Genomic DNA, 20,636 nt, shown 5'->3' with positions numbered 1-20,636 from the left:
CCCAAAAACTTTTGTTTCACTGCATACGATGGTGAAAATTGCGACAGAGAAAGATAATGGAGCTAGAAATCAGGTTAGCAAAGAAATGATTGAAAACAAGGTCATCTGGATGGTGATGGATGGGCAAGCTCTGCAGCACGGCACTGCAATGCAATGGAGAAATAAGAAACAGAGCGACCAGTGCGAGGGAAGGAGGAGGAGCAAGAAGAAAGAGGGAAAACAGCCTCCTCCTTCCCTCGGGTTGGCCACTCTGCTTCCTATTTGCAGTGCCGCGCCCAGGTTCCACTTTGACAATGAGGTGAACTGAGGAATGATCAATTCCATTCATTGTGTGGCTGCTGACCAATCACTGCATCACCTCTCGGGAGGGCAGCACCAGCTGCCAATGCAGCTGCGGGTAAGGCACAAGACAATCCTGCCCACCAGACCAGCCAAGTGCCAAAATCAGCACTTCCAGGAGCTGCAGGGATCCACCTGTGCTTTCTGGAGTCGTTCTCCTGCTTAAAGTTTGGACTGCTGGGTAGGTCCTTTCCCAACAGAAACTTCTTTCCTGCTTCCCTCCCAGAACAAATTGCTTTTTCAGAATCAATCCTTGGAAGATCGTGGGAAGCATGTGTTTAGAAGCAATATGCAGCCTCTCTCTGTAACGAGAATTGCAGGCAATGCGGTGAGGGATCAATGAGACTTTCTCAGAACGGCAGAAGCTGTAGTTCCCACCTTCAGTAAGCCTCATTAGGATAGTGAAATGGCTGTTAAATTATTTGAATCCGACCACTGGATCATGTCCTGGGGGAAAAAAAGTAAAAACAAGTTATACTGTGAAGCTTCAGATAGTGAGTGAAAGTATTTATACCAGTCAAGTATTCTGATTTGAAATTGTGCATACAGTATGTTGATCCTGGTCACTATGGTAACCAACTAATTCTACATAGTGACATACAAGCCAACAAAGTTGATACATTCCTTAGGATGAGTCAATGTCTCACTGAAATCAATGCACACTCTTGGGGAACTAATCCAACAAATTCATGTTTCTTTCAATACAAATCAAACATTTAATACAAATATTCATGTGAGTATTTGCCACTTTTGAACATTACCAATTATACACTTACCAAAATCTCCCAATATAGTACAACTATTTGATATACCTAGAAGTTATTAACTGTCTTTGTAATCTGTTTTTATATAACAAGAAATGAAAGCAGAGAGTGGTGAGGCTATTTTAGTAGAAATGGAATTAGTTTCCCCTGAATTTTATGGGATAAACTAAATGACTCACAGCTGGCAAAACTACTTGGGTGGAGTACTTTGAAATCTGATTAATAACTATTACTTCCTATTCAGCTTCATCAAACTTTCACAAATAATGTGATGTTTGTTTATTAAGCCATTCAGAAGCTGTACTTAATAAAAGTGAAGTACTATTAAAGTACTATTAAAGATGTCTCCTCCTTTTGGTGGGAATGAGATTACTATTTGTGCTAATAAACACCACATTGGGAACTTGTACTTCCTTTGGATCTTAGATTAACAACTCTTTTTAATATGATTTAGAATTAAAATTTATTTTAAAAGCAGGGATATACTTTGTTTTTCTGCTTTTGTATGTGTATCTGTTTTAAAGACATGCTGGTTTTCTTTTTTTAAGTGTATTAGATTGCTATGTAGCAAATGCAAAAGTCCCAGATTAGGATTAAATAAGGCAGAGAGAACATTCTCTGGTGGTTTTACTTTAGGAATGTTCAAAAGTTGGGTAAGTTCAATACTGCAGTTTTTTTTATATTTGCGACATTACTATAATTTTTCCAAATCATAATTGTTACAAATAACATGAAGAGTAAGAGTAGTATCAACTATGATTACAATGCAACCATGTAAACATATCTTTCAACTTTGAAGTAGGCAATGGCAAACCAATTCTAAAAGTCTTGCCAATAAATCTGCCTTCTCAGAATTATTCCCACATATAGTTTTGAGAACAACGGCTTAGGCAAAGTTGATCAAACACTAGATAAACCAATATTTGCATCTGAGCATTGGAAACTGCTATCAGAATTAGACGAGTTGAAAATATTGGGTAAATTATATTTCCCAAGCAATGACTTCAGTATTATATATATTATTCCTTTTATAAATATTAATTGATTCATTTCATTCACTGTATAGATATAGAGTGGTACATCTACCTAATGTTGTGGTTGGCTTCAGGCCAGCTCCTGTGGCTGGGGATTTTGACTAAGAACAGTGGGAGTCCTCTGTTTACAGACGACCAGTCTGGCTGCAACACGAGCCAGGTGCATCAGACAGCGAATCGGAGTCAGAGGCAGGTAGAGACAGGCAGCTGGAAGAGACAGCAGAGACAGATAGGGGAATGGTCTCAGCCAGCCCTCCAGCCAGAGGTTCTTCAGAATCAGAAGGGGAAGACTTAATGAGTAACCCTATTCTGAATCCTCAGGTGAGGAGAATGTTGGGAAGGCAAGAGCAGCTGCACAAGCGTAGAAACAAATGATAGAACACAGTAAGATTTAATGACGCTGCTGAAACCCGGATTAATGCTTTGGTTGCGCTGATGGATGATCTCTGGCAGGCCCGGGACAGGGGCTTGTCCTCTGTCCTGGTGCTTCTTGACCTCTTAGCGGCTTTCGATACCATCGACCAAGGTATCCTTCTGCGCCGGCTGGAGGGGTTGGGAGTGGGAGGCACTGTTCTCCAGTGGTTCTCCTCCTACCTATCCGGTCGGTCGCAGTCAGTGTTAGTGGGGGGTCAGAGGTCGACCTCTAGGTCTCTCCCTTGTGGGGTGCCTCAGGGGTCGGTCCTCTCCCCCCTGCTATTTAATATCTACATGAAACCGCTGGGTGAGATCATCCAAGGGCATGGGGTGAGGTATCATCAATATGCTGATGATACCCAGTTATACATCTCCACCCCATGTCCAGTCAACGAAGCAGTGGAAGTGATGTGCCAGTGCCTGGAGGCTGTTGGGGCCTGGATGGGTGTCAACAAACTCAAACTCAACCCAGACAAGACGGAGTGGCTGTGGGTCTTGCCTCCCAAGGACAATTCCATCTGTCCATCCATTACCCTGGGGGGAGAATCATTGACCCCCTCAGAGAGGGTTCGCAACTTGGACATCCTCCTTGATCCACAGCTCACATTAGAGAACCATCTTTCAGCTGTGGCGAGGGGGGCGTTCGCCCAGGTTCGCCTGGTGCACCAGTTATGACCCTATTTGGACCAGGAGTCACTGCTCACAGTCACTCATGCCCTCATCACCTCGAGGTTCGACTACTGTAATGCTCTCTACATGGGGCTACCTTTGAAGAGTGTTCGGAAACTTCAGATCGTGCAGAATGCAGCTGCGAGAGCAATCATGGGCTTTCCCAAATATGCCCATGTTACACCAACACTCTGCAGTCTGCATTGGTTGCCGATCAGTTTCCGGTCACAATTCAAAGTGTTGGTTATGACCTATAAAGCCCTTCATGGCACCGGACCAGATTATCTCAGGGACCGCCTTCTGCTGCACGAATCCCAGCGACCAGTTAGGTCCCACAGAGTGGGTCTTCTCCGGGTCCCATCAACTAAACAATGCCACTTGGCGGGGCCCAGGGGAAGAGCCTTCTCTGTGGCAGCCCCGGCCCTCTAGAACCAACTCCCCCCAGAAATTAGAATTGCCCCCACCCTACTCCTTAAAACCCACCTCTGCCGCCAGGCATGAGGGAATTGAGATACTCTTTCCCCCTAGGCCTTTACAATTTTGTGCATGGTATGTCTGTATGTATGTTTGGTTTTTATATTAATGGGTTTTTAATCGTTTTTAGTATTGGATTATTATAGTACGCTGTTTTATTATTGCTGTTAGCCGCCCCGAGTCTCCGGAGAGGGGGGGCATACAAATCCAATAAATAAATAAATAAATAAATTTAAAAGGGAGGGTCTGAGTGCATTGCGTGGGTGATTATTGTTTGAGTTTTGAAGAGAGAAACATTGTTGCAGCGTGATTTTGTTTTGTTTTGGATTTCTCTGAACTGTCTGACATTCAAGCAGGAAGGGCTGTGCATGCTTGAATGTGTAATTCTGACCTTCTGGACTAATAACTCAGCATTGCTCTGGCACATGCCATGTGGACCTTGAGTGAGTACCTCTGACGTTCTGGACTAATAAATCAGCATTGGTCTTGCATTTCAAGAAGGCGTTCAGCTCTCTGTATATAAAGGAAACCTTTTTGTTTTATTGCTCCCATGTTGTGTGTTTGATTTATTACCTTGCTCTTGGGTGGCTAGAAGCCAGGCGGGACACCTAAGAACGCCTCTACTTAAGAACTTTTCTAGATAAGAACCTGAGCCCTGAAAAATTTCCCAGGAAATTTGACAGCGACACAAAGGCCTGGCCAGTTTCCTGTCATTCCCCCTTTAATCCCAGCCACCTCGGGCTTTTCTGGGCTGCCAAAGGAGCCTTTCAGTGGCGCTTAAGGAGGCTTTGGCAGCCCAGAGTGAATGGAACATTTTCCTTTCTCTGGGCGCTTGGAGAGGGAATAAACCACTTTGCTGTGGTGACTCCCTCACGCTGCCTCCCATACACCCGGCGCAAGGTTGCCTCCCAGAGCATCTGGGCACTGAAAGGCAAAAGGGCACGTTTTGCCCCATTTTATGACTTTTGCCATATTTATTAAGTGAATCACTACAGTTGTTAAATTAGTAACACGGCTGTTAGGTGAATCTGGTTTCATCATTTACTTTGTTTGTCAGAAGATCACAAAAGGGGATTACGTGAATTTGGTGCAAATCATGTGACCATGGAGATGCTATAATGGTCTTAGGTGTGAAAAATGGTCATAAGTTCCTTTTTTCAGTACTGTTGTAACTTTGAACTGTCACTAATCGAACTGTTGTAAATTGAAGACTACCTGAAAAAATGCTATGACAATATGACAACTGATTTGCTAAGGGCTGTTTCATTTATGCCAGAAATGTATGAATATGATTCTTCATGCCACATTTAATGTATTTGTTGTTTTTAAAACTGTGAAGCTTTTTTCACTGAAATTTAACCCAAAGTGCTAAGGAAAAAAGGGAGCCTGTAGTGAGACTGGTATGGTGTAATAGCCATGCATGTGGATACTTTTAAAATAAGATTAGACAAAAATCTGATAGCTAGATATCCTGATTAGCAGTTGCATCCCGGATATTGAGAATGCCAATTGTCTGAAAACAGCAGTAGGGGAACTATATCGTACTGTCCTGTTTTTTGTGAACAACAGGTTGGTTATAGTTGAAAGTAAGTAGATGTGATTGATCTCTTTGGCCTGTTCCTCCAGGGATCTTACTTTTAAAAATCAGTTTTCAAGGGTCATGCACAAACTTAACAAACAGAACAAAAGGGTATTTGCTAGCTTTGAAAATGGCTTTTTCTAAACCATTGGCTTGAGAGTGGTTGAATATGAAGTCAAGGCATAATGTTTTCTTACTGAATAAAACAGTTCTGCTGTCTATCTGCTAATTAAGCCAAGATTTATATAATTCTCAACTGTGTCAGATATTAGAGAATAATTATCAGCTGATAAAATACAGTACATGATACTCAACCTCAATGCTTTGCTGGTATGCATGACAGAATGCAATGGTGTACTTAGTATATAAGGCTAATACTGTAGATAAAGGAACAGTAGACTTATGCCAGGAGAAAAAATTTGCATTTAACAAGAATGAGGTAATGTATAATCAGCTTGGCATACTTCATTGACACTTACTGTTAATCTGGCTTCAGCCAAACGGATTTAGTTTCTTGATACCATAACAAGGATGAAAATCCTTAATGATGTATTACTTTCAACAGTCCTTTTTATTGTATTCTCTGTTGTGTTGTAAATTGTAGTGACAATTGTACATTGAGGTCTGGTTTTGTTGAGTTCAGATACTGAAGAGGCAGAAGACTGGCAGCGAGACTTCAGCTCTTTATTGGTTATAGTGAGCAAACATCAGCCCTTGCATGCTTTTGGCAGAGGTTTAAATAGGGAGCCCTTTTGGGAAGCAGCCAATCAGAATTTTCCTGCTCCACTTCCTTGTCAGACTAGAGTGAAAACTTCCCAGCTTCTCAGGACATAACATCCCTTCCCCTTTAGTTCAGTGCATAATCATGTAAAAACATAGGATGTTTAACTGCTCTAGTTGACCTGCACAGTTCAGGCCGTTTGCTGAGGCTGGAGAGGATGTGTTTTCTCTCTCTTGCTCCCTTTCTGGAACCTTCTGGAACAGTTTGGCTAATGTGTTGGGTTTAGTCAAGCTGGACTCCTTGTTGTTGCTGGGTGGTGCCTCTGGATCAAATGATAAGTGCACCGGCTCTCAGGAATTAGTTGTAGCTTTAGGGAGAACTTTGTTAGGGGGTGGGCCTGTTTCCCAGTCAGTGTTTAATAGCCGGTGGTCCCATAGTTGATTCACATGGCGCTGCCAGGTTCTGCAATCCCCCAGGCCTATTATGTATGATTTTGGACCTGTTATTTCCAGGAATTTTCCAGGTAGCCACAGGGAATCCATGATGAAGTTTGTTGCATATACTGGATTGTTTATTTGAAATGTTTTTATTTTTTGCCATATTGAAACTTTCCTTCCCATTTCAGTAAATTTGGTATAACCTGCCTAGGGCAGACCAGAATTTCTGGTCCATTAGAAATTTCCACAGAGCTTTTCCCTGTGGCTGGACTAAGGGTTATGTGTTGTCTTGTTAAGAGTTTCTCTATCTGGGACTGCCAATCTCCCAGACTGATCCGGCTTAGGGCCTCCTTTGTAGCCCTAACTGTGCATTCTACTAGGCCATTGCTGCCCGGTTTGAAGGGAGAGATCAGCATGTGTTTGATTCTATGAATCCTTCGAACGGTGTTGATGTTAGTTGTGGCCCATTGTCTGAAACTATTATATCCAGCAACCTATATGTAGCAAATAATTTTCTTAGGATGCTATTGACCACCTCTGATGTTGTGCTATGCATCCTTTCCACTTCCAATCATTTTGAATATGCATCGATTTCTATTAGAAATGTTTGCCCATGAAATGGACCCACAAAATCCACGTGAATGCATGACTAAGAGGGCCTGGGTTGTTCCCACTCGTAGTCAAGGGACCCTGGGGGAAAGCTCTAGATTCCTGGCATTGTGTTCACCCTGCGATCCAGTCCTCTATATGTTTGTCCATATTGGGCCACCATACATAGTTCCATGCCTTCATCCTGACCACCCCTGGGCGCCCTTCATGTAATGCCCTTAGAATATCCTCTCATAATGACAGAGGAGCAAGGACATGATCACCCCATAATAGACACCTCCTTTGTACCGCTGTCTCATGTTGTCTTTTGCATATGATTGGAGGTCGGATTTTACTGGCCCCTATGGCCACCCTCTCCTCACTCAGTTCAAAATAGTATGGAATTCCATGTCTTTGGCTGTTTCCAATGCAATATCTGCTGCAGTGATCATCTCTGGCTCAGCAGAATCTATCAACAGGATTGGGACACCCAGAGTGGTGGTTGGAAGTCTGGCAAGGGGAAGCAACTTAGGGCATCTATGTTCCCCATGGCCCTGCCCAGTTGGTATTTTAGTGTATAAGAATAGGCAGCAAGAAATAAAGACCATCTCAGTATTCTTGGAGGAAGAGCTTCCGATGTGGGCTTTTTCCCCACTAGGAGCCCTAATAAGGGCTTATGGTCAGTGACCTGTTCAAAATATCCCCTGTAAAGGTATTCATGGAAACATTTTATCCTACCTACAGCAGCAAGGGTCTCTCAGTCAATTTGGCCATAATTTCTGTCAGCGCTCAAAAGAGCCCTGGAGATATAGGCAATGGGGGCTTCATGGCTGTTCAGAAATCTATAGCTCAGGACTGCCTCCACCCTAAAAGGTGATCCATCACACACCAGCACCATTGGCAATGTCTCACTAAATTGTATAAGGAAACCTTTTTCCAAGAGGAGATCCTTTACAACTTGCGCCAGACCCCCAAACCATGTAGTTTTTTTAGATAATGGTTTGTGGAGGGGCTCCACAATGGTAGCTTTATTTTTCAGGAAAATAATGTAGAAATTTAGTAATACTAAAAATGCTTGCAACTCAGATTTGTTGGTGGCACTGGAGCCTCTCTAATGGCCCTAAGCTTGTCCTTAGTGCGGTGCAGTCCGGATCCATCGATCCGGCACCCAGTAATGGGCAGCCAAAATTTTTACTGCCACACTGTAGGCGTGGCTTTTTATGGGAGTGGCTTAATGGTCATGTGACTGGGTAGGAGTGGCTTGCTGGTCATATGACCAGGTGGGAGTGGCTTGAACGATCAGCATCGTTCAAATGAACTGTTAAGTCCTCAACTTACAACCTTACCAGTGCCGCTTGCTGGGATGACAATTTGCTTTGCGTTTCCCGTGCTCTGTTTCCTGGGTTGCCCCCCCCCACCTCAGGCTGGGTAGCTAGGCAAACGGGTGCTGCCAGAAGCATAAATGCTGCCAGCACCGCTTCCACCCATGCCTTCTGCTTGCACCTCAGGTGGAAGGTGACCGTATGAAGCTGGAGGGGAGCCGGCCAGGAAAGTGGGAAGCTCATCTGAAGCCAGGAAGGAGGAAAGAAGAAAAAAGCAAGGAGTACAGATGCAGCAGCAGCAGCAGCAGCAGGGGGGGAAAAGGAGAGATGAGCCAAGACCAGTAATCCAGGAAGTAACAGCTGCCGATCAGCTGGAGCTGCGCACACATCTTCATTTCTGCCAGTGGAACTGTGTTCCACCCCGTCCTGTGTTCTCCCACCCCTTCCCCAAGAATTCTACCTCAGGAACTCCTATCTGGCACTTGCTCACTTTAGCTCACAGCCGTGTAGCTTAGAAATGTATTAGCACTTCTCACAGTTTCTCCCTTAGCTGGGTGACATCCTTTGTCATTATTAATACTTCATCAAAATACGGGATGACATCTGGCAATTTATATAAAACTCGTTCCATTATTCCTTGGAAGATCCCCAGGGCCATGCTAACACCGAATCGTAACCAGTTACATTTAAAAGCCCCGCTATCATTTGGGCCTCTGCAGCCTCATGATCTACAGGAAGTTGCTGATACCCCCGCGTGAGGTCTAATTTTGCAAAAATGGCACCCGGGACTACAGTGTGTAATAGATGTTGGACCATAGGTACTGGATATGTCTTTTAGTCCAAAAATATGGTAAATGTAATCTAAACATATACACACGCACATACATAAACATATATATAAGCAATGAAGTAATTACATGTATGCAGATTACAATTGTGTACACTTGAAGAAATATGTATGATTTTCCTTTATTTAAAAATCACTTTTCATTGGAAAATAAGTCTAGTGGATGGCCAATAAATTCTAATAAAATCATTTTGAAATAGACATCTGCTGAGGATCAACAATCTCAAAATTACAGCTGTGGCTGCACAACTGAAGCCCCACCCTTTAAAAAGTGAATATTAATGTTCATTGTATATATAAACTGTTGTATAGCAGCTGCCAGCAAGTATTTCACTGACCCTTACTGAACATCCAAAAGTTAAACAGGCTTGGATGTGGTCAAGTCTTGGATATGAGATTACTGAGAAATCTCTGGGGTTTAAGATAGATTGGGAGGTGTTGACAAACTGTTTCCATATTAATGCCAAAAATCTCATATAGTGCATAAAAGCATATGTAATATGGCACATTGTATATTTTCTACCATTTTCAAAATCAATGACCACAACAGTCTGCAGTCATATAATTGCATTTATTATTACTAATGACTCACTACCCAGGAGACATTACATCTGGAACAGGGTGTTATAGTCAGTTTCTCCTATTTAGAAATAAAGCATGTTTGATAAATATTTTTCAAAGACATTGTTTTTGTCAGATCCCTATCATGACATTGCCATTCAAGTGGGGAGGGGACCTGGATTCTTTTACTCACTTTTTGCTCTCATCCTGTTTTCCTAAGTATCCTGTAATTCCCTAGTTTATAACTTTTACCCTGTCACCTTTTCTGCCCTGTGCTTTGATTTATCTTGGGGCAGTGGTGGGCTTGCTGGTCATGGCAGGGGAAGGATACGGCAAAATCCCCATTTCCTCCCCATTCCTGATGAAATATACTACAAAATGCCCATTCCCATCCCATTTCAGGGGATGGATATGGCAAAATCTGCTAACCTGCTTTCCAGCTCGGTTCTCTTGTGCAGGGCAACAAAAGAAGATCCAGCTGATCAGCTGGGACTCAGGAGGCAATGAATAGATGGGGTGGGTCAGCCAGAGGTGGTACTGTATTTGCCAGTTCTCCAAACTACTCAAAATTTCGCCTGAACCAGTCAGAACCAGCTGAATATGACCTCTGCCTTGGGGGATGTACAAGGGGGGTAGGAAGGGCCATCTGTTTTCTCCTGGTTTGGAAGCCTCACAGAAGCACATAGGAATGACTCCTTATCTCTTTCTCAGGATGCACCATCTTCATACCTGTGGATTGGCTCATTCAACATCAAGCTGAGAGGAGGAGTTTCTAACCACTTTATCCTAATGGAATTGCTTTTCATTGCCTTGCATTCATTCCTTTAAGTTTCTTTTTGAAATGCTAAAGATTCAAGAGTACATGCTTTCTTGAACAGGAGGGAGAGGCAGGACCTTACATATTAATAAATTGGATAATTTTCTCACTTCAATAAATATTTTAATCAGTGTATTCATTAATAATCCTTTACTTCTAAGATATAGTTTCATACCAGTTTACGGCTTCTGTTCTTTTACGTGCCCTCCAAAATTTTCTCTCATGCTCAAGCAAGTTGTAGTTTTAAAAAATGAATCATTCCTATATTAGCATCCTGTCAAGTGCAAAAAAACAGGTCCATATGGAGGGTTCAATTTTAGTATTTACAGTGATCCCCCGATCATTGCGAGGGTTCCGTTCCAGGACCCCCCGCAACGAGCGGGTTTTCGCGAAGTAGCGCTGCGGAAGTAAAAACACCATCTGCGCATGCGCACCCTTTTTTTCATGGCCGCGCATGTGCAGATGGTGTTTTTTACTTCCGCACCTGGGAAGACCCCCGCCCAACAGCTGAGGAGCCGCCTGCCTGCCCGCCTGCCCGCCGCTTGTCCGGCCGCCGCTGGTGCCGCCGCCGCTTGTCCGGCCACCGCTCGTGCCGCTGCCGCTCGTGCCGCCGCCGCTTGTGCCACCGCTGCTGGTGTGGCCGCCGCTTGTCCAGCCGCCGCTCGTGCCGCCGCCGCTCGTGCCACCGCTGCTGGTGCGGCCGCCGCTTGTCCGGCCGCTGCTCGTGCCGCCGCCGCTCGTGCCACCGCTGCTGGTGCGGCCGCCGCTTGTCCGGCCGCTGCTCGTGCCACCGCCGCTCGTGCCGCCGCTGCTGGTGCGGCCGCCGCTGGTCCGGCCGCCGCTCGTGCCGCCGCTGCTGGTCCGGCCGCCGCTGGTCCGGCCGCCGCTCGTGCCGCCGCTGCTGGTGCAGCCGCCGCTTCTCTGGCCGCTGCTCGTGCCGTCGCCGCTCGTGCCGCCGCTGCTGGTGCGGCCGCCGCTTGTCCGGCCGCCGCTCGTGCCGCCACCGCTTGTCCGCGCGCCCGCCGCCCGCCCTTCGCCCGCCCACGCCGTTGTTCGCGCCACTCAGCTGGGAAGCTGGGCTGGGGTTTCCCCGCCGCCCACGCAAAGGGGAAACCCCGGCAAGAGGGGGAAGACCCAGGGAAGCCGCCCAGCAGCTGATCTGCCTGGCAAACTCCACCATCTTCGCATGCGTGGCCATAGAAAGAAAAGGGCGCGCATGCGCAGATGGTGTTGTTTACTTCCGGGTTGAAAAATTGCAAATTAGCCTGTTCGCAATGGTCGGGAACGCAATAACCGGGGGATCACTGTATTCCTAAAAGCTGATCCAGAGAAACCTTTTCAACTATCAGCAGCTGCAACTATCAGCAACTATCAGAGATAGATAGTGTTCAATAGCAGTCAAAGGGGGGTTGGACTTATTGTCTTGGGGGACCTCAACCTGCCGTCACTCGGCGAATCCTCTGGACTGGCACAGGAGTTCATGGCCACCATGGCAGCCATGGACCTGACCCAAGTAGTTCAGGGTCCGACTCATGAGGGGGGGGCACTCACCCGACATGGTATTCCTCTCTGAGCAACTGAGTAATGGTCTGAGACTAAGAGACTAAGTGTTGCCTTTGTCATGGTCAGACCATTTTCTACTGTGGCTCGACTTCCTGGCTCCAATCCTCCCCCGCAGGGAGGCGGAACCAATTAAGATGTTCTGCCCCAGACGCCTGATGGATCCAGATGGTTTTCAGAAGGCGCTTGGGGTTCTTCCAGATACACTCGTCCACAGTTCGGCAGAGTCTCTGGCTGAGGCCTGGAACAAGGCTGCAGCGGAGGCCCTTGACCAAATTGCGCCACTGCGACCTCTCCGTGGCGCTAGACCCCGTAGAGCTCCATGGTTCAACGAGGAGCTCCAGGAGTTGAAGCACCAGAAGAGACTTCTAGAGAAGCGATGGAGGAAGAGTAAGTCCGAATCCGATTGAACACTTGTAAGAGCACATGTTAAGACTTACAAAGTGGCGCTCAAGGCGGCAAGATGCACGTATCATGCCGCCTTGATTGCATCAGCGGAATCCCGCCCGGCCGCTCTGTTTAGGGTGACCCGCTCCCTTCTTAATCAGGGGGGAGTTGGGGAGCCCTTACAGAGTAGTGCCGAGGACTTTAACACATTTTTCGCTGATAAAATCGCTTGGATCCGGGCGGACCTCGACTCCAATTGTAAAACAGAGTCGACTGACAACGAGACAGTCGAGGTGACTGGGGCTAAACGTCTTTGTCCATCTGTCTGGGAGGAGTTTGACTTGGTGACACCTGATGAAGTGGACAAGGCCATTGGAGCTGTGAGTTCCGCCACCTGTTCACTGGATCCGTGTCCCTCTTGGTTGGTTTCGGCCAGTCGAGAGGTGACACGGAGCTGGGCCCAGGAGATTGTCAACGCCTCATTGGGGAGGGGGTCCTTTCCGGCCCTTTATAAGGAGGCACTTGTGCGCCCCCTCCTCAAGAAGCCTTCCCTGGACCCAGCCGTGCTTAATAACTACCGTCCAGTCTCCAACCTTCCCTTTATGGGGAAGGTTGTTGAGAAGGTGGTGGCACTCCAACTCCAGCGGTCCTTGGAAGAAGCCGATTATCTAGGTCCTCAGCAGTCTGGATTCAGGCCCAGCTACAGCACGGAAACTGCTTTGGTCGCGTTGATGGATGATCTCTGATGGGCCCGGGACAGGGGCTTGTCCTCTGTCCTGGTGCTTCTTGACCTCTCAGCGGCTTTCGATACCATCGACCATGGTATCCTTCTGCGCCGGCTGGAGGGGTTGGGAGTGAGGGGCACTGTCCTTCAGTGGTTCTCCTCCTACCTCTCCGGTCGGTCGCAGTCGGTGTTAGTGGGGGGTCAGAGGTCGACCTGTAGGTTTCTCCCTTGTGGGGTGCCTCAGGGGTCGGTCCTCTCCCCCCTGCTATTTAACATCTACATGAAACCGCTGGGTGAGATCATCCAAGGGCATGGGGTGAGGTATCATCAATATGCCGATGATACCCAGTTATACATCTCCACCCCATGTCCAGTCAGCGAAGCAGTGGAAGTGATGTGCCGGTGCCTGGAGGCTGTTGGGGCCCGGATGGGTGTCAACAAACTCAAACTCAATCCAGACAAGACGGAGTGGCTGTGGGTCTTGCCTCCCAAGGACAATTCCATCTGTCCGTCCATTACCCTGGGGGGAGAAACATTGGCCCCCTCAGAGAGGGTTTGCAATTTGGGCGTCCTCCTCGATCCACAGCTCACATTAGAGAAACATCTTTCAGCTGTGGCGAGGGGGGCATTCTCCCAGGTTCGCCTGGTGCATCAGTTGCGACCCTATTTGGACCGGGAGTCACTGCTCACAGTCACTCATGCCCTCATCACCTCGAGGTTCGACTACTGTAACGCTCTCTACATGGGGCTACCTTTGAAAAGTGTTCGGAAACTTCAGATCGTGCAGAATGCAGCTGCGAGAGCAATCATGGGCTTTCCTAAATATGCCCATGTCACACCAACACTCCGCAGTCTGCATTGGTTGCCGATCAGTTTCCGGTCACAATTCAAAGTGTTGGTTATGACCTTTAAAACCCTTCATGGCATCGGACCAGAATATCTCCGAGACCGCCTTCTGCCGCACGAATCCCAGCGGCCAGTTAGGTCCCACAGAGTGGGTCTTCTCCGGGTCCCGTCAACGAAACAATGCCACTTGGCGGGACCCAGGAGAAGAGCCTTCTCTGTGGCGGCCTCGGCCCTCTGGAACCAACTCCTCCCAGAGATTAGAACTGCCCCTACCCTCCTTGCCTTTCGTAAGCTACTCAAAACCCACCTCTGCCGCCAGGCATGGGGGAATTAAGACTTCTTCTCCCCCTAGGCTCATAGTTCCCTCTAAGCTGAGCAGTGAGCAATCGCTCACTTAAAAATCATCCTCAACTCAGAGTTTTCCAAACCTGCCCAGAAGCCGAGAGGGAAAGAGTGAGAGGGAAGGAGAGAGAGAGGAAGAGAGGAAGAGAGAGAAACAGATAGAAAAAAGAGAGGAAGAAAAAGAGAAAGAAAAAGAATGGGAGTAAGGAAGAGAGAAAGAAAATCAAAATCTAGTTTGAAACTAGCTCAACTATTTAAGTGGCATTTTGATATAGATAGATTTGTCCTATTATGAGCTCACTGTTATAGACACACAGTACAGTATTTTATTTTGAAATTCTCTGAGGCAAAACAGGGTGGGTTTTTTATTTGTTTGTTTATTTATGTATTTATTTATTTATTTATTTATTATTTCTGTGCCGCCCAGTCCCGACGGGACTGCCGCTCAGACGCTATACTTTTCCACCCACCCACCCAAAAAATTAGAGGGAACACTGCCTAGGCTGATACAACTGTATGTATGGTATGTTTGTACGTATGCTGGTTTTATACATTAAGGGGTTTTAAGTTAGTTTTTAGTATTGGATTTTTACTGTATATTATTCATGTATATTGTTCATGACTGTTGTTAGCCGCCCCGAGTTTTCGGAGAGGGGTGGCATATAAATCCAATAAATTGAATTGAATTGAATTGGATATAGTTTATTTCTGCCTCTAAACCAGTGGTTCCCAATATTTTTTTGCCCACACCCCACCTAAGTATTTCTAAAATCCTCATGCCCCATCCCCCATGACTTACAAGTCTTACTATTCAAAAAGTGAACTCCTACTCGTGTGGAGGAAGCCTAAAAAGGACATTAACTTGGTTTAAACAAGTTTCCACTTGCCCCTGTTAAAAATCAAATTGCCCCACTGTGGAGTGTGGGCTCCATGTTGGGAACCAGGGCTCTAAAGTGATCCCTCATTTTTCCCTTCCTCCTGTCAGGTCTTCTCCTATCTATACATATGAAACAATTGAAGCTCAATTTAGTGTTTCAGGGTTGACATATATTGAGGAGAATCTCTCAACATTCTGTTTTCCAGAATGTGTAAGAAAAAACAGGTTCTTTTGTAAATTTTTAGCAAAAACAAAAGGAAACCATTAGTAAACTGAATAGAAGAGATTAATATTTATGACTGTTCAGAACTCATGCCACTCCCAATGCTCTTGGGGATTCTCAATTCATTAATAACAGCTGGACATTGACAAATTGCTTCTATGTTCCCTCATCCAGCCCACCCTGATGGACATGATCTTTATATGACACTGAAAGAAAGAAAGAAAGAAAGAAAGAAAGAAAGAAAGAAAGAAAGAAAGAAAGAAAGAAAGGGTTATTTCAGGCAAGATAAGGTAACCCTTTCTGGGGCATTAGGCTTGTTGGCTGATTAAGAGAAAGAACAGGCAACAGGTAGAGCACAGTGGCCCTTGTTTCTTCAGGCTCCATGGTGGTTGCCTCTCCCTTCACATTTATGCTATTGGTTCCTTCCAAATCTGAAATTTTATCTTTTATATATGCCTAGTATCTAGAATTACTGTATTTTTTGGAGAATAAGATGCACCAGAGTATAAGACATACCTTAGTTTTTGGGGAGGAAAATAGCGGAAAGAATCTGCTTACCAGGTATTCATCTGGCTAGCATCCTTAGTCTGGCCAGCTTCAGTACATTATTTTATCCCCTGGTTAGGGCTTTTAAAAACTTTATTTGGAGAAGATAACTATGAAAGAGCTTGCAAGCTAGTAAGAGGTGAGAACATCATTAGCACCTGGAAAGAAACATTCAGAGCAAGTAGAGCAATGGAAAAACCCCTGCAAAGACTTAGGGCTGGAAAACATTCTTCCCAGATAGTAACAATGAAAGAGCTTGCAAGCCAGTAAGAGCTGGGAACATTGTTAGCACCTGGTTAGGGCTGAAAAGAAACTTATTCGGAGCAAGTTAGAGAAATGAAAAAACCCTGCAAAGATTTAGGGCTTGAAAAACATTATTTGCAGAGAGTAACAGTGAAAGAGCTTGCAAGCCAATAAGAGCTAGTTAGGACTGGAAAAAAGCTATATTCAGGTTATAAACAGCACCCAAATTATCAGCCTTCTTAGGGAGGAAAAAGGTATGTCTTATACTCCAAAAATAAGGTATTCAGTTATATTTCAGGACAAATATCATGCAATATCTTATATTTTATACTAGTACAAGCTTTTCCTACATTTAATTTATTTGTATTACTACAGTGAATAAGAGCAAAATGGACAGCAACAGCAAACATGTATATATTTTTTTAAAATTACTAATTCATGGTGGATGTCATGTCTTTGTGTATATTCTGTTGTTCTGTGGCCCCATCAAGTGGCTGAGGCCAAGTACCAATCTGTATTGTTTGGAAGGTGATCCGGAAGCTTCATCAGATAATACAGTCACATTACCATTTGGAAAAAAATCCAGCAAATCGATGGCACACATTCATCTGAGAACAAAATCCACATTGCATTCACACAACATTGCTGGTGAGATTTAAATGTGTCTGTATTTGTTACTTGTTATGCTCACCAGCAATTCAACACTGCTTGAGAACTACCAGCTACCAACTACCGGAGACATTGGCAGTCTCAGGACTCCCAAGCAGGCCCTCAAGCAGGGCTTTGTGCATCCTCAGGAACCTCTCTAGCTGCCTAAGGCAGTGCCTTCAGGCACCAAAATCGCCTCAGATTCTGTGCTCTGTCACTTCATTGCTGTGCCCCCCCCCCCACCAAGATCCCCTTCACTCCCAAAGTCCAGTTTCTGATTTGGTGGAGGGTATGGGTGCGGCTCAGTCCAGTCTTGTCTCTAGGCTGATGAGGCTGGGCTACTGGGAGCTGTTTCCTGCTTGCCTCTCTCCCTGGGAGGATGCAAGCTTGGCTGAGAAAAAGACCATCTCCTATCCCTTCTTAATGCCTCCTTGGAGGCTGGTGTGTGTGTGTGTATGTGTGTGTTGATTTTCACCTGCTCTCCCCCCCATCTTCCAATGTGTCTCAATGCCCTGTAACTTTCTTACCTGGCTTGGAAGCCACTCCCTTCCCCATCCCAATCCAAAGTGGAACTCATTGTGCCAGCCTTCTGCTCGGGATCTGCTGAGGGCTGCTTGCCTTGCCAGCCCTTGTGAGCACACTGTGGCTGGGTCTGCCTCATGGCAGCATAGCGGGGGAAGAAGGTGAAAAGCGCCATGCCCCGAGCACACTATGCTTCCCCTTTGCCTGAATCCGTCTACGAGTCCCAAAGCTGGGAGGAGGATCATCACCCATTTTCTTTTTAATCAATGTTATTTTGAAACAGTGGCAGGCCTGGCTTGGGGGAGGGGTTGGGGGACACTATGAAGTGAGCTGGGAGTTTGTGTGTGTGCTCTTTTTTCCCCTCCTCCTCCCTCTGCAAGAAATCTTAATGAATCGACCCCAATAATGCATTCTCTCCTCCTCCTCCTCCTCCTCCTCCTCCTCCTCCTCCTCCTCCTCCTCCTCCTCCTCCTCCTCCTCCTCCTCCTCTTCTTCTTCTTCTTCTTCTTCTTCTTCTTCTTCTTCTTCTTCTTCTGTTCATTGCCCATGTTTTAGGACCTAAATTGCTTAGCTGTGTAATTACTGTATTAAGCCTATTTAACTTTAAAAAGTTTCTTCTCTTTTTTTGTTACCACTCCAGTTCCAAATGAAACTTAAACAGGACCTTTCTTTACTTATCAGGAAGTCACCTTCTGGTCAGTGTTCCTAATTTGACCTCTTTTAGATTTAATCAGCATTAAGGTGGGCTGCGAAGTGGAACTGTGACGTGTGCTCTCCCCCGTGGCTCTGAGTGCTAGCGGAGTCCAGTACAATTCTGCTACTGCACCTGGGCAGGTAGCAAAATCGTGCATGACACGCCATGGTGTGCGATTTTGCTACCTGTCCAGGTGCAGTAGCAGAATTCTGCTGTACTCCGCTAGCCCTCAGAGCCACGGGGGCAAGCACACATCACTGTTCCACCTTAGCAGCTCTTAGCAGCCTCTGGTTACAGGACACCCCTGTCCCTCTAACAGCTTCTTTATATATAATATTTACCTTTCAAAGCAGATCTGTGTGTGTGTGCGAGAGAGAGAGAGAGAGAGAGCAAGAGAGCAAATCAATGGGGTTTATAGAATTTGAAATCTGTTCATCTTAAATTAAAGTAAGAAATTCAGATTAATATTGCTGGAAGTAGTAACAAAAGGTCATTCCATGAGTTAAATGCATCACAAATCAATTTACATAAAAGTATATGGTACATTCAGAGAAATGCAATGCTAATGTCTTTTAGAGTGGTTCTCTTTCCCAAATGTTGGGGTTTTTAGTTACAGTCTTAATTGGTGCAATTCTCGGTTGGTTTATTGTGTAGTAATCTGAAACATATGATTAGGAGTTATTTTGAAGGAAATCCTGTTTGTTTTATTCTTTTTTAATGGCCTATTTTAAGGAACTTGAAGCTGCTGCTGTAATCAGGGCCACCATCAGGAATTTTGGGCCCCCATACAGCCTAAGTGTCTGCCCCCCCCCCCGCCATTTTAAAACTATTTTAAGTCGCCAAGCCACTCCATCCCCCAGGGATCATTTCCCACTTCACGTCAAGTGAGGCGGTCCCATAGGCCAGTGTTTCCCAACCTTGGCAACTTGAAGATATCTGGACTTTAACTCCCAGAATTCCCCAGCCAGCGAGGAGCTGGAAAGGACGAGGGGAGAGAAAAAACAGGGTACCAGCAGTCGGGCGGGTGTCTTGAGGGGGCACTCCCATCTGGAAGGAACGGAAGAAAGGCGAGGGTGAGCTATGAAGGAAGGAGGGAGGGTGGAAGGAAGGAAGGAAGGAAGGAAGGAAGGAAGGAAGGAAGGGTAAAAGGGGCGATCAAGAGAGGAATGGGTGAATGAATGGACGGTGAGTGGGAAGGAAGGAAGGAAAGAGGGAAGGGACAGGAACAGAGGAAGGGTGCAAAGAAAGCAAGGAAAGGTGTGAAAGGGGAGAGTAAGAGAGGAAGGAGTGAAAGAAGGGAGTGAGGGAGGAAAGAAGAGAGGAAGGAGAAGGAAAGCAAGAAATGGAGGGAGAGAAAGAAAGAAAGAAAGAAAGAAAGAAAGAAATGGGGAAGGGACAGAACAGAGGAAGGAAGCAAGGAAACTTATGAAAGGGGAGAGTAAGAGAGGAAGGACTGAAGGAAGGGAGGGAGGGAAGAAGGTAGGAAGGAGAAAGAAAAGAAGAAATAGAGGAAGGGAAGGTAAAAGAGAAAGAAAAAGAGCAAGAAAGAAAGAAAAAGAGAGAAAGAAAGAATGAAAGAGAAATAAAAATAGAGAGGGGGAATGGAAGGAGGGAAGGAAGGAGAGAAAGCAAGAAAGAGAAAGAAAAAAGAATGAAAGAGCAAGAGAGAGAGAAAGCAGAAATGAGAAGCTGAGAGCTGGCAGGCCAGGAGCCTCGCATGTGCTGCTGGAAGGGGGCTTGGTGGTCCTGGGAGATGGTGAACATTGTTCCTTCTTCCCTCCCAGCACAGAGGGGTGGCTTCCTCCTGCAAGGAGAGCTCTGCTCACCAACCTCTCCCAACTTCTTCCACAAATAGGTTTCAGATGAGAAGCCTCACCTGGGTTCCCGGAGCTCCATAGAAACAGAACTTCCCAGCAGTGGGGGGGGAGGCAGCGTCAAGAAGGGCTCCACACGGCACTGGAAGGGCTCACCTTGTGCCGCGCCGCCCTGGTTCCCCGCTGCACCTCCCCAGTGCAAAGCACAGGACTGCTGCCTCCCCCTCGCCCCAGGATCTCGCGCTTGCAGCTTTGGGCAGGGGGCTTGCGGGGGGGCGGCAAACGGTTGCTTGGAAGCGGAACCTCGGAGCAACTCAACCGCCTTGCTTCCGCCAGAGAAACACCAAAGCGAGAGCTGGCAAGCGGGGGGGGAACGGGGACTGCCTTCCGTGGGAGTTCGAGGGGTTGGGGTGCGCAGGGGCCGGCAGGCAGGGAGGGAGGGAGGCGCCAGCATCGGATGGGTCGGACGGAGGTGTCGGACGGGCAGCGCTTTCGCTTTGGCATTGCGCTGCGCGGGAAGGGCGGCGCCTTCCCTAACCGCGCCTCCGCCCGGGTTGGCAGCCGGGCCGTCGAGAGGGGCGTCCGGAGCGCTCCAGGAAAGGCTCTGAGCCGCTAACACTCCTCCGGCGCCGCTCCGCCTCCTA

At 46.5% G+C, this 20,636-nt stretch overlaps 1 protein-coding gene across 1 annotated transcript in view; it reads left to right on the top strand.

Moving 5' to 3' along the window:
• Positions 1-289: 289 nt before the first annotated feature.
• The window catches only part of PDHA1 (pyruvate dehydrogenase E1 subunit alpha 1), a 54,971-nt gene continuing 34,624 nt past the window's right edge, over positions 290-20,636 (top strand). The window contains exon 1 of the mRNA XM_070750636.1: positions 290-520. The gene's annotated coding sequence lies outside the window, so the exon portion shown is untranslated. The remainder of the gene's footprint in view (positions 521-20,636) is intronic.

This window comes from Erythrolamprus reginae, chromosome 4 (genome assembly GCF_031021105.1).
Source record: "Erythrolamprus reginae isolate rEryReg1 chromosome 4, rEryReg1.hap1, whole genome shotgun sequence".
NCBI classification, from domain to species: domain Eukaryota; kingdom Metazoa; phylum Chordata; class Lepidosauria; order Squamata; family Dipsadidae; genus Erythrolamprus; species Erythrolamprus reginae.
The sequence above is the reverse complement of the archived record's forward strand: the minus strand, read 5'-3'. Positions and strand labels throughout refer to the sequence as shown.